This window comes from Pan paniscus, chromosome 9 (assembly GCF_029289425.2).
Source record: "Pan paniscus chromosome 9, NHGRI_mPanPan1-v2.0_pri, whole genome shotgun sequence".
NCBI classification, from domain to species: Eukaryota; Metazoa; Chordata; class Mammalia; order Primates; family Hominidae; genus Pan; species Pan paniscus.
This window is the reverse complement of record NC_073258.2, coordinates 11,527,013-11,539,002: the sequence shown is the minus strand read 5'-3', so window position 1 is coordinate 11,539,002 and position 11,990 is coordinate 11,527,013. Positions and strand designations below refer to the sequence as shown.

Here is an 11,990-nt window from a genome sequence, read left to right as displayed (position 1 = left end):
GGAGCAGTTTGGGAGGGCTGGAAATGGGGTGCACTTGTGTGAGAGATGGGGCCTCACAAGGCTTGGATGAAAGACAAGAGGCAGATTATAAGGGCTCTTGATGGCCAGGCGCAGTGGCTCATGCCTGTAATCCTGACACTTTGGGAGGCCAAGGCGGGCAGATCACTTGAGGTCAGGAGTTTGAGACCAGCCTGGCCAACATGGTGAAACCCCGTCTCCACTAAAAATATGAAAATTAGCCAGGCGTGGTGTAGTCCCAGCTACTCAGAAGGCTGAGGCAGGAGAATTGCTTGAACCTGGGAGGCAGAGGCTGCAGTGAGCCAAGATAGCGCCATTGTGCTCCAGCCTGGGCAACAAAAGGGAAACTCCGTCTCAAAAAAAAAAAAGGAGGGGGGAGGGTTCTCGAATGCCATATCCATGAGTGTGGCTGGCTTTCAGAGTGTGCAACCTGTACAGCCAGACAGATAGGGCCCTGTTCTCAGAAGGGCCCCATGTTTGGTGTTAGGCCTTGCTGTTACCATCTTGAGATTTCTAAATTTCATCTTTCAACTTGTGTTTTGTAACTAAAGTCTGGTGGGACAATGGTACATGCAAATGAGTAGTGGAGACACACCAGGTGACAGCACTAGCACACATAGGGACAGGCCTGGCTGCTGGCTGCATGTGTGTATGTTTCAGGAGAAGTCCACGGCACTGTAGGGCTCCAAGCCAGCTGAGCTGGGCCTAGGGCCCATCACATCAGCTAAGACTGTGGCAACAGCCACAGTGGCCACAGAAGAAAGCGGGTCTCTGCATGGGGACAGTGCATGGGAAGCTGCTTGCCTGTTCACTCCCAGACTGTGTTCCTTTGATAGCTACACAAATATTAACTCTCTGGCCTGAGCACTGGAACAGGAATTGCTAGTTCTCACGCAGTAAACTTAGTCAGTAAATTATTACAAAATAAAAGCAAACACAAGGATATTGCAATAAAGCATAGCAGCATGTTTCAGAATTTTTTGAAGAGTTTAGAATCTCTGGTTTTTATTTATTTTATTTTTTTTAGAGACAAGGTCTCCCTCTGTCACCAAGGCTGGAGTGCAGTGGCTCAAGCTATCCTCCCGCCTTGGTCTCCCAAGTAGCTGAGACTGCAGGCATGCACTACTGTACCCAGCTAATGTTTTTATTCTGTAGAGACAGAGGTCTTGCTGTGTTACCCAAGTTAGTCTCAAACTCTTGGGCTCAAGTGATTCTCTTGCCTTGGCTTCCCAAAGTGTTGGGATTACAGGCGCGAGCTACCATGCCCAGCCTCTGATTTTTAAAACTGCTGCAACATAACAAAGCAAATATCTGCAGGCTTAGAGACAGAAACCGAATATAAAAATCATTGCATTAGATTGAAAAGAGCCCTATTTTCGTAGGAAGTTTCAGATTAAGCAGTTATTAACAAGGAAGACAATTTTAAAATAAATTTTTCCTTGTCATTGAAGATACAGAAATATTATACATAAACAGGACTTCTGAATTACATACAAATCATGAAACCACTTTCAGCTTCTTATTTAACCTCCACGTTACAAGAAATGTCAAAGAAAACCTTAAAATGACATTGTGTAAGTGTACATTAAAATTAAATTCAGGTTTACACAAAAATGACTTGTATGAAAAGTTAAATCTTTTTAGAAAAATAATTGCACAAGAATGATCAGTTCTAGATGTACTGAAACAGATCCAGTAACAGGTAGATCCAATGAGAGATCCGCTAGAAATCACATCCCTAGCAAGATCCTTCTGAAAATTAAAAATTATAAAAAATTGTCACCTTTAATTTGCCAAGAACAACTGATATACCTTCAATTATACTGACTGAAAATGAAGATCCTAAAAGTATACATTTTGACGACCTCTTTGATTTTTGCAGAAAATGATTTGTGGAAATGATTTTGTGGAAAAATGAGCCAGAAAAATCTTATGATGAACCAAGATCCCACATGAATGGAGCAATTTTTTTTTTCGAGACAAGCTCTTGCTCTGTCCCCCAGGCTGGAATACAGTGGTGCAATCATAGCTCACTGTTACCTCGATTTCCCTGGCTCAAGCGATCCTCCTGCCTCAGCCTTCCAAGTAGCTAGGACTACAGGTGGGTACCACCACACCCAGTTAATTTTTTTATCTTTTGGAGAGACAAGGTCTCACTGTATTGCCCAGGCTGGTCTCAAACTCCAGGGCTCAACTATCCTCCTGCCTTGGCCTCCCAAAGTGCTGGGATTACAGGTGTGAGCCACTCCTCTTGGCCTAATGGAGCATTTTTATTTGTTGTATTGCATAACATTATGACACCAAAATACTACCTTTTTGCAGTTTGTAAATTTATGTTTTTACTCGTGTTACCCCTATTATGTTTTACAAGTAATGTTTTTAAAAGAAAAAACTATTTTTAGTGCTCTTAATAGCATCTTCCCCCTGCATTTTGGTTAAGACACCTTGCATTTTAATTTTGCACGGGGCCTTGCAAATTATGCAGCTGCTCCTGCCCCTTAGGTTGGTCTACGGTACAGGTAATGTAGGTGAAGGGGCTTTAAGGAGTTTTAAACCGACACTGTCATATTCATATTTTGGAAGAGGTGTGGAAGATGAACACCCATTATGTCTCACCTTTTTTGCTGGACTGTAAGCTCTGAGAGGGCAGAGTTTGCCTCTAATCTTTGTGTCTCCCATAGGGCCTAGCACAATGCCTGGCACACGATGGGCTGTAGAGCGCGTTGGTTAGGCAGGGGGATCGGAAGCCAGGCTTCTTGGCATTGAGTCCTGGTCTGCCACTTACTAACAAATTACCTAACCTCTCTTCCCTTCACTGTCCATATCTGTAAAATACAGAGTGTGATGGTTCTATTTCGCAGAGTTTTTAGGAAGACTAGATAAATACATGTGAAGTATTTAGAATAGTATCTGATATTTAGTATTCATTCAAATGTTAACTATTATCATTTTAAGTAAATATTTATTGGAAGGATTTTTAAACTTCTGTAAGCAAAAAAGAATGTAGGTGCAGTTTTAGAAACATTGAAGAAATAGAGGGTCCTGGCATGCATGCCAAGATTGCATCAACTTTTGTGACTAAAATAATAATTTATTATTTCAGCCCCCGAGAGGATTCAACCCTACAAAATTACCTTTCTCCCACCTTATGGAAAGGATTGCCTAATGGAGACGTATATAGAACTAAATAGGAATACTTTTTTGGCTAAAACAATAGGAAACTCAATGCAAAAAACTCACAATGAAATACCACTTCATGCCTGTTAGGATGGCTATTATTGGAAAATTGGGAAATTACAAGTGTTGGTAAGGATGCGGAGAAATTGGAATCCTTATGCCCTGCTGGTGGGAATATGAAATGGTGTAGTTGGTAAGGTAAACGTTATGGTAGTTCTCCCCAAAATTAAAAAGAATTACCATCTGATCCAGCAATTCAGTATATACTGAAAAAAAAAATTGAAAGCAGGGACATGGACAGATATTTGCACACCCATATTCATAGCAGCATTATTTACAATAGCCCAAAGGGAGAAGCAACCCAAGTGTCTGTGGACAGATGAATGGATGAACAAAATGTGATACATACATGCAATCAAATCTTATTTAGCCTTAGAAAGGAATGATATTCTGACACATGCGCAACACAGGAGAACCTTGAAGCCATTATGCCAAGTTAAGTAAGCCAATCATGAATACTTTGTTATTCCACTCATATGAAATACTTAAAGTAGTCAAATTCATAGGAACAGAAAGTAGAGTGGTGGTTGTCAGGTGGAGTGGGATGGGGAGTTATTGTTTAATAGGTAGAGTTTCAGTTTTGCAGGATGAAGGAAGTTCTGGGGATGGCTGGGCGCGGTGGCTCACGTCTGTAATCCCAGCACTTCGGGAGGCCAAGGTGAGAGGATCATCTGAGTTCGAAACTAGCCTGGCCAAAATAGCAAAACCCTGTCTCTACTGAAAATACCAAAAAAAGAAAAAAAAAATAGCTGGGCATGGTGGCAGGCGCCTGTAATCCCAGCTACTCGGAGGCTGAGGTAGGAACATGGCTTGAACCTAGGAGGCGGAGCTTGCAGTGAGCCGAGATCTCGCCACTGCACTCCAGCCTGGGTGACAGAGCAAGACTCAGTCTCAGAAAAAAAAAAAAAAAGTTCTGGAAATGGATGGCCGTGATGGTTACAAAGCAATGTGACTGTATTTAATGCTAATAAGCTGTGCAGTTAAAAATGGTTAAAACAGTAAATTTTATGTTATGTATGTTTTACCACAATTTTAAAAATCAAAATAAACCCACCAGTACAAACAATAAGGAAGCATATTGGCACATATAACTGGAGGTCCTGAGGTAGGGAGTGTTTCCTGGTTGGCTTCTCAGGGTTTCTCTGGACTTAACCTCTTTTGAGGAGGGGAAGGAGGTGTCAAGACGGCTGCCACAGTTTCTCATTCACCACAACCACATCCCAAAAAGGAAAAGTCTCTCTATTCCAGCCTTTGAAGCAAAGGGCCTGAGATTCACTCTGATTGGAAAGCCATCACGTGCTTATCCTTGAACCAATGACTGTTGGAATAATAGGCATTATTGTCTTAAGCCAACTCCAGAGCCTGCAGTTAGAGATGGGACAGCTTCCCTCCTAGGGACACAGGCTGCCTGCGAGAGGGGTGAGTGTCTGTTAGGAAGGAGGGAAAGAACAGATGGGGACGGGTAAGCAACCAGAAAGATTTACTACCTCATAGCCAGCTCAGACATATTGAAAAGGTTTTTCCAGAAGATAAGGAAGCCATTCATGGGGAGAAATTAATGTGTGTGCAAGAGCAGATAGTTTTCCTTTATTTATTAGTTCTCAGTGCCTGCTAATCTGAAGACTCTATTTTTTTGTTTGTTTGTTTGTTTGTTTGAGATGGAGTCTCACTCTGTCGCCTGGGCTGGAGTGCAGTGGAGCGATCTTGGCTCACTGCAACCTCCGCCTCCCGAGTTCAAGCAATTCTCCTGCCCCAGCCTCCCAAGTAGCTGGGACTACAAGCACCCACCACTTAGCCCGCTAATTATTATTATTATTATTATTATTATTGTATTTTTAGTAGAGACAGGGTTTCACCATGTTGGCCAGGCTGGTCTTGAACTCCTGACATTGTGATTCACCTGCCTCGGCCTCCCAAAGTGCCGGGATTACAGGCGTGAGCCATTGTGCCCAGCCAACTCAAATTTTTTCATGCATGCCTCATTGCTTTTTGGGAGGACATCTCAGCAAATGTGTTTTTCCTTGGAGTATAGTGATATTTATTAATCTAGATGTTGTTGCATTTTGTTTTTTCAAATATTTGTTGAGACCCACTTCCTCATGTCTTTCAGGCAGAGGGAACAGTGTCAGCAAAAGAAGATATGTATAAGAAAAATGACAAACTACTAGTATGTGAAGTTTGATGTCAGTGGAGCGTAGTCTGCGGGTAAAGGAGTGGTAGGAGAGAAGGCTGGAAAGATAGAATGGGATCAGATCATAAAGGTCTTGAGCTAGGCAGTACTTGCTTCAACTTACTGATGTAAAACATACATACAGTCAAGAGCATGAAGTGCATTAAGCTTAAGCCAACATTCCAGCAGATTTGTACATATGTATAAACCCATAAAATCACCATGCAGATCAAGATCTAGAACATTTCCAGCACTCCAGAATGTTCCTTCACATTCCTTCCCAGATAAACAAAATGTCAATATACATCCCTGGAGGGAACAGTAGTAGTAATTCTGGCTTCTGTCACTATTAATTAGTTCTGCCTGTTCTGTTTTTTTTTCTCTTTCTTTGAGACAGGGTCTTGCTCTGTTGTCCAGGCTGGAGTGCAGTGATGCAATCTCAGCTCACTGCAACCTCTGCCTCCTGGGCTCAAGTGATCCTCCCACCTCAGCCTCTGGAGTAGCTAAGATTACAGGCATGCATCAGCAAACCTGGCTGATTTTTTATTTTTTATTTTTGGAGACGAGGTCTCGTTCTGTTGCCATGACAGGAGTGCAGTGGTGCAATCTCAGCCCACTGCAACCTCTGCTTCCTGGGTTCAAGCTATCCTTCTGCCTCAGCCTCCCAAGTAGCTGGGACTACATGCTCATGCCACCATGCCTGGCTAATTTTTTGTGTATTTTTAGTAGAGACGGGGTTTCACCATGTAGACCAGACTGGTCTCGAACTCCTTACCTCAGGTGATCAGCCCACCTCAGTCTCCCAAAGTGCTGGGATTACAGGTTTGAGCCACACTGCCCGGCCCCTGGCTGATTTTTAAAAACTTTTTGGTAGAGATGAGGTCTCGCTGTGTTGCTCAGGCTTGTCTTGAATTCCTGAGCTCAAGTGATCCACCCACCCTGGCCTCCCAAAGTACTGGGATTACAGGTGTGAGCCACCACACCCAGCAGAACATCATAGAAGTGAATAGAATTGTTACGGGCGGGTCTTTGTTCTTAGAGCGCCCAAGATGGGGCGGGCCGCTCCCAAAATGGTAGCAAGCCTTTTGTTCTCTGACCTGGGGTTCTTGGCCTCACGGATTCCAAGGAATGGAACCTTGGGCCATGAGGTGAGTGTTACAGCTCTGTTAGAAGCCGTGGGTCATGGAAGAGAACCGTGGAACCAGCAACTAGTGTTCAGCTCGATTAGGACAAATCCTGGGCCCTTAGTCATGCAGGAACAATGGCGTGCCTTTAGCCCGATAGGGAGCGGCAGTGGGCGCCTCGCTGGATCAGGAGTGCAGTGAACACCCTGCCGGATCTGGAGGGGTGGAAGTCAGCGGCGGGTCTGCGACGGTGGCAAACAGCAGTGGTGGACTGCGAGCAAAAGCTCAGCTCGAGCCATAACAAACACGGACCAGAAGAGTGTGCAGTTGCAAGATTTAATGGAGTGAAAACAGAGCTCCCATACAATGGGAAGGGACCCAAAGGGGGTTGCCGCTCCCTGCCGGGATGCCTGGGTTTATATCCCGATCATTGTCCCTCCCCCTGTGCTCTCAGGCGATATATGATTTGACTATTTATTTACCTCCTGCTTTTGGCCTAATTTGTATTTTAGTGAGCCCTCTTTACTTCCTGATTGGTTGGGTGCGAGCTGAGTTACCAGCCCTGTGTTTAAACGTGGGTGTGGTCACCTTCCCCAGGTAGGCTTAGGAATTCTTAGTCGGCCTAGGAAATCCAGCTAGTCCTGTCTCTCAGAATGATACTACTTGCACCCTTTTTAACCTGGCTTCTTTAACTAGGCCTAATGTTCATAAGATGTCTCTGTGTGGTTGCCTGTATCAGAGTTTGTTCGTTTTGTTGCTTGGTGTAGTATTCCATTGAACAAATATCCCACAATTTGTTCATTATCTAGTTGATGGACATGTGGGTGATTTCCAGTTTGGGGCTAGTGTAAATACAGCCGTTATGAATGTTCTCGTATATGAATTTGGTGAACATGTACACTCATTTCTCTTGGGTATATTCTGAGAAGTGGGCATGCATGATCCATATTAGTGTATACTGCCCGGCAGTTCTCCAGAGTGATTGTACCAAGGGAGCTTGGATGTTAGCCTGAGGAAGACTGGGAGTGATATGATGAAACTTACTTTTAACTCTGGCAGCCACTGTGTTGAATGTACTGAATTGGGATGAGATTCTAGACAGAGAGACCTGTAAGAAATCGCAGACTAGGTGCAACCAGAGTGTCTCCTGGTTGGCTTCTCAGGGTTTCTCTGGACTTACCCTCTTTTGGGCAAGGGAAGGAGGTATTAAGATGGCTGCCACAGTTTCTCATTTACCACAGCCACATCCCAAAGAGGAAAAGAGAGCCTTTCCATTCCAGCCTTTCAAGCAAAGGGCCTGAGATTTGCTCCGATTGGAAAGCCGTCACGTGCTCATCCCTGAACCAATGACTGTTGCAGGGGGAATGGAATGAATGATATCAATTGTCTTAAGTCAACTCCAGAGCCTGAAGTTAGAGATGGGGCAGCTTCCTTCCTAGGGACACGGGCTGTCTGCAGGAGGAGTGAGTATCTGTTAGGAAGGAGGAAAGGGATAGATACACAGCCCCCAGGGGTGATGAGGGATGGCGAACCCCTGAGCTCAGGCAATGGGCACAGAGGAAGAGAATGGTTTTAAGAGATAATAAGAAGGTAGAATTTTCTTGATTGTTCGGATGTGGTGGGGAGGGAGATAATGGAGTCCCAGATGACCGCCAAACCTCTGACTTGGTGTTAACAGAATGGTGGTGCCCTTGTCTAAAGGAGAGAGCACTTGAGAAGGAGCAGGTTTGAGGAAGATGAGCTCCATTTGTTTGTTTGTTTGTTTTGGACAGTTGGCAGAGCTAGCTGAGATTTTATTTTGAAAAAAAAAAAAAAAAGCAACAATTGAATTGTTTTGTAGCTGGAAGCATGGCCAATGGGGGTGCCCCAGGCAGTAAACTCCCCCAGCAGGTGGGCTGAGGGCTAGGGCTGAGCCTCAGGTGAGTCTCCTGTTCCTGTGCTCCACTGCACAGCAGCTTCCTCCACAGGCCCTGGGGCAGCCGCAGGAGGGGCAGGCTGGTAGGGGCTGCCATGGCCATTCACTTGGGCAGGACATCAGAGGACTTGGACACTAGCTTGCCATCTCGCGTTTCCACCTTCTTCACAACCATGGACCTGGAGGAGCTGGCGCGGCTGAAGGAGCTGGAGCCTCCACCAGTGCCAAAGCTGGAGCCCAGGCTGTAGCTAAGGCCTGTTGTAGAGGGCTTGTGAGGTGCCCGTGGGCCGAGCTCAGCCCACCTGAGTAGCCACTGGTGGTCTTCAGATGGACACTCATGTTCTGTATCCCAGACCCCAGCTAGCTCTCCTCGCCCTCCAGCAGCTTCCTGTAGGTGGCGATCTTGATGTCCAGGGCCAGCTTGACGTTCATCAGCTCCTGGTGCTCCATGGCACAGCTGCTGCACCATGTCTTGCTTGGCCCGCTGCAGGGCGGCCTCCAGCTCGACAGCTTCGTGTTGGCATCCTTAACAGCCAGCTCCCCATACTGCTCAGCATCTGCGATGGCAGCCTCCAGGGAAACCCTCTGGCCTTTGAGGCCCTCAGTCTGAGCCTGGAGCTGGCTGATGTTCCTATTAATCTCAGAGATCTCCATCTTTGCATAACGCAGGTCATTCCTATGCTTCCCAGGCAGTGTCTGCAGCTCCTCATACTTGATCTGATGCATGCCCTCAGCCTCAGCCCAGCTGCCATTGGCGATCTCCTTGTACTGCGCCTTGACCTCAGGGATGATGCTGTCCATGTCCAGGGAGCGGCTGCTGTCCATGGACAGCACCACAGATGTGTCCGAGATCTGGGACTGCAGCTCCCAGATTTCCTCTTCATACAGCTGCCTGAGGAAGTTGATCTCGTCAGTCAGCCCTTCCAGGAGAGACTCCAGCTCTACCTTGTTCATGTTAGCTTCATCCACATCCTTCTTGATGAGGACAAATTCATTCTCCATCTCTGTACGCTTATTGATCTCATCCTCATACTTGTTCTTGGAGTCCTCCACCAGCCTCTGCATGTTGCCAAGCTTCAGCTTCTCCTGGCCCAGAGTGTCCAGCTACCGCCGAAGTTTGTTGATGTGGCTCTCGAACATGCTGTCCATGTCGCTCTGAGCTGTCTTCTGCTGCTGCAGGAGGCTCCACTTGGTCTCCAGCATCTTGTTCTGCTGCTCCAGGAACCGCACCTTCTCGATGAAGGAGGCAAACTTGTTGTAGAGGGTCTTGATCTGCTCCTTCTCCTGGGCGCACACAGCCTGGATGTTGGGGTTCACCTCCAGCTTAAGGGGGCTCAGCAGGTTCTGGCTGACCATGATGGCTGTGATGACCCCCATACCACTGGCCCCACCACAGCCTCCACCCAGACCCATGCGGGTGCCCAGGCCACCCCGGAAGCTGCTGCTGCCGCCCACTCGAGAGAAGCAACAGGAGCTGATATGGGCACCAGGCCCGCTTGTGTAGGAGCGGCTGCTTAAGGCCTAGGGGCCAGAGGTGGACACCCTGTAGGACTTCTGGGTCACCCTGATGGACATGGTGGAGGCAGTAGTGGAGGGGTGGCTGGGCTGAACCAGGCAGAGATTCGAGAAAGCAGAGAAGCTTCTTCTAGGTCATGAGCTTCGTTTTGAACATTTTGAATCAGAGGGATCTAGGGAAGATCAAGGTGGTATCTAGTAGGCAACTGGATACATGGGATTGAACCAAGGGGATGAATCCAGGCTGGAGATTGACATTATGGAATCAAGGGAATGAGTGAACCATCCAGAGACAGAGTATAGAAAGAGGACTCCTAGAAGATGGTGGAGAAGGCATTTCCTGAGAGGTAGGAGGAAAACCAGGAGTTTGCCACGATGACAACCAAGGGTAAGGAGAGTTTCCACCAGGGAGAAGTAGTCCACATGTCAGAGGCTGCTGGGGGTGGGGGGGAGTCAAGAAAGGTGGGCACCCATGAGTGCAGAGTGGCACCTACCTATGTGTAGTTCAGGGGCACGCATGGCTGGCCACTACCAGGCTTTCTTCAGCCTCCTCAAAGGCCCACACCAGTGTGACTGGGCTGGCTGGACTGCCTCTTCGCACCCCTGAGGCCTGGTTCATGGCCTCTCAGCCTGTGGAGAGGAGACAGGGAGAGGAAGAGGGAGCTTTAGCCTCAGTCCAGGGACGGTGTCTGAGGCCTTTCTGAGAAGTTTGTGGGGACCTCAGCTGCACAATAGAGGGCAGCCTGCAGCCAGAGTAGAGCCAACCAAGTTCCTCCTGACACCAAAAACACTGACATTTGGACACAGTTTTCCCCTGGAGCCTTCGCCCTGTGGAAATTCCCGGTTGTAAGCCATATTGACTTTAATCTCAAGTGTCAAAAAGGTTGCCCAGGAATCTGGGAGCCAACAGCTGAAAGCACGTTTGTAAGGATGTCAGCGCAAACAAAATAGGATACAGAACATTTTTTGAGGTCTGTGCCAGTGGTGGACTTTTCTGGGAAACATGACAAAAGCTGACAGTCTTAGGCAAAAAGGCGCTGATTCTTATCATTATTAATTTATGTCCTTACTGAAAGATCAAGTTAGGGAAAGGTAAAGGGGAAGAATAGCACATGTGTGATTTCTTTGCCAGGCACAAGGGCGCTGCAGGAGGCTCCCCCTAGAGTTTAATGGGCAGCTTTATGTATTTATATGCTTTAACTGGAGCTAAAGAGGTCTGTGCCACACAATGGGCAGTTTCTAGTTGGATTTTAAAAGAAATAACTTTGATCATTTCAAAAGCAATGAAGCCTGATGCAGCAGAGAGAAAAGAAGGCAGTAATTTATGGCTACCATTAAGGACACAAAGACAAAGGTGGAGAGAACGTTTCACTAACTGAAGATTTACAAATGTGTAAAAACCACCCTTATGACCAGAAATAGCTGAGTGTCTCTCTCAGCACCAAACAAAAGGGAGTGGGAGGGAGGCGCAGACAGAAAGAGGGATGCAACCTGCCTGCCTTCACTGAAAGGGTCAAAAGAAAAACAACTACAGAAAAGTTATTTTCTCAGATAGCTCCATCAAGCAGCTGTACTAGCCACAGCCCAAAGAGGCAGGCCCCCGTGGGCATGTTCGGGGGCTGGGGTGGCAGACAATGGGTACTGAGGGTGCAGAGGCTGGGAGCTCTGGGCTGTGGATAGGCCCCAAGAAGACATAAGAGTTTTTGTGCATGAGCTAGGTGGGGATTTTTTGGTGACATCTATTTTTTTTCTGATCTCCAAAGGAATGGTGTGTGCGTGTGCGCACGTGCGTGTGCCTGCATATATACATATGTGTATGTACATATTTGCAGGAGAAAATTGAATAAATACGGAGAAGCTCAGTGAAGAACATTACTATCCCTAAGTGTGATGTTTGGTTGTGTCTGGAAATTGTTACTATATTTGTTCCTGGAGTGATGGTGGGTGTACTGGGCTCCAGCCATCCGTGTCAAGTGTGATATGGGAAGGCCCTATGTACCTGTTCCCTTGC

The 11,990-nt window shown here is 46.7% G+C and overlaps 1 pseudogene; it reads right to left on the bottom strand.

Moving 5' to 3' along the window:
- Positions 1–2,131: 2,131 nt before the first annotated feature.
- On the bottom strand, positions 2,132–10,937 carry LOC129393342 (keratin, type II cytoskeletal 8-like; annotated as a pseudogene).
- Between the last annotated feature and the right edge of the window lie 1,053 nt (positions 10,938–11,990).